Source organism: Petaurus breviceps, unplaced genomic scaffold, assembly GCF_028583685.1.
Source record: "Petaurus breviceps papuanus isolate PSGF00001 unplaced genomic scaffold, PetGlider_PUasm1.0 90903, whole genome shotgun sequence".
Classification (NCBI taxonomy): Eukaryota; Metazoa; Chordata; class Mammalia; order Diprotodontia; family Petauridae; genus Petaurus; species Petaurus breviceps.
In genome coordinates, this window is record NW_027187376.1 from 14,915,242 (window position 1) to 14,917,888 (window position 2,647).

Genomic DNA, 2,647 nt, shown 5'->3' on the forward strand with positions numbered 1-2,647 from the left:
TTCTTTCCTTCCTTCCTTCCTTCCTTCCTTCCTTCCTTCCTTCCTTCCTTCCTTCCTTCCTTCCACTTAGTAGAGTACCTGATACAAAGGACTTGTGCTTGTTGACTGACTAAATGAAAGCGCTCATAATCACACTATGGGAGGTTTGGTTGAAGGAACTGGGCATGTTTAGCCTGGAAAAGATTCAGAAAAGATATAATTGATGACATTAAGTATTGTGGAAGCTAGCATCTGGAAGAGGGATTTGACTTGCTCTGTTTGGCCCCAGAGGGCAAAGTTAGGAACAATGAATGGAAGTTATAAAGAAGCAAATTTAAACTTAATGTCTGGAAAAGCTTCCTGACAATTAGAGCTGCCTTCCGAGGTAGTGGGATCCCCCTCATTGAACATCTTCAGGCAAAGATTGAAGGAGCACTGGTGGGGTGTTTGCTTGAAGGGATTGGATAACTAACAGTTCTGAAAATGTGATTTAAGCTGGTCAGCAGGAACCTTGCTACAGTGCCCAGGCCTTCGTGTCCTAGCATGAGGAGTCTCTTCCAGAGAGTACAGGAGTGTGTGTGTAGACGAGTGTGTGTGTGTGTGTGTGTTTTAGGACTAGTGAACCATGTCTTCAAGAAGGAAACTCTAAAGCTCTGCTCTCTGGGCCATAGCCCTCTGTTGAGATGCCAGCTAGGCTTAGCTATGGATTTGCTAATTGAATTTCATATTGAGCTTTAACTCATTCATAGATTAGAAGTATTGGGACAGTGTAATAATTTGGACTCAATAAATGATATGCTCAAGACAGGACCAATTCTCTTTAATAAGACAAGCAACTCCTCATAGCACCTAAGTTAGCTTTTTGAAAGATGACCTTGTGAAATAGAGAACATCCTCAGTAAACTGCCCCCCTCAGTTCCATAGCAGGCAGTGTCCTTAAGTAACAGTCAAGTTAGTATTTACTAGGCAAATACTTTGGGCCATCTAGGATTCAAAAGAGGTATAACATAGAGACATTTCAAAAAGATCATGATACAGAAAATTGTGATGAAGTAGAAAGAATAGTGGAAATGGAGTCAGGAGACCAAAATTTTTTCTTTTGATTCTGACCCTGAAGAGCTGTGTGACCATAGGTGGCATAATACACAGATTACTGAATTCAAAGTCAGGAAGATCTGAATTTGAATCCTGTCTCAGATGCTGTGTGACCCTAGGCAAGTCAGTTAACCTCTCACCCCTCAGTTTCCTCAATGGGGTTAATAATAGAACCTACCTCATAGTGTTAGGTGTGAGGATTGAGTTAGATAACAGCCAGATAAAATGCTTTGTATACGTTAAAGCACTGTATGAATGCTAGCAATTACTTTACTTCTTTGGGTCTTAGTTTCTTTATATCTAAGGTGGGAGTAGTGATAACTTCACTACCTACCTCAAAGGTTGTTATTGTGAGGAACATGCTTTGTAAACTTTAATGGGTAAATGTGAGATATATATATATATATAAATATGATATATATGAGTATATATTTACACATCTATATGTGTAAATATGATATATATGAGACAATCTAGTTTGAAAAGTAAAATTAACATTCACAAAATTTTAAAAACTTAATAGATTATTAAAATATATAAATATTAAAAAATTAAAATAATGGGCCATAAATTATCAGACTATTGCCATAGTTGGGTATTATAATGTTATTATTTAATATCATTAGGATCAGGAGTGTCACTTGATACAAAACTTTGCTTGGTCCTTCCAGGTGTTCTTTCATTCTAGTCCTTCTATTAACAAAGCAATGTCTTAGAAATCATACTCCATGACAAGAAAGTCACTGAAACTGTATTGAAATTCTATGCCCTGAAATTAAAAATGGATAATTTTGATTACATTAAATTGAAAAGGTTTTACACAAACAAAACCAATGCAACCAAGATTAAGAGGGAAGCAGAAAACTGGGAAAGAATTTTTACAACTAATGTCTCTGATAAAGGCCTCATTTCTAAAATATATATAGAGAACTAAGTCGAATTTACAAAATTGATAAATGGTCAAAGAATATGAACAGACACTTTTCAGAGATAGAAATTAAAGCTATCTGTAGTCATATGGAAAAGTGCTCTAAATCACTATTGATTAGAGAAATGCAAATCAAAACAACTCTGAAGTACCACATCACACCTATCAGATTGGCTAACATGACAAAGCAGGAAAATAACAAATTCTGGAGAAGATGTGAGAAAGTTGGAATACTAATTCATTGTTGGTGGAGCTGTGAGCTGATCCAACCATTATGGAGAGCAATTTGGAACTATGCCCAAAGGGCTATAGAAATGTGCATACCCTTTGACCCAGCAATACCACTTATAGGTCTGTATCCCAAGGAGATCATAAAAATGGGAAAAGGACCCACATGTACAAAAATATTTATAGCACCTCTTTTTGCCAAGAACTGGAAACTGAGGGGATGCCCATCAATTGGGGAATGGCTGAACAAGTTGTGGTATGTGAATGTAATGAAATGCTTTTATACTGTAAGAAATGATGAATAGGTGGACTTCAGAAAAACCTGGAAAGACTTACATCAACTGATTCTGAGTGAAGTGAGCAGAACCAAGAGAACATTACATAGTAACAGCCTCAGTGTGCAGTGACTAACTTTCA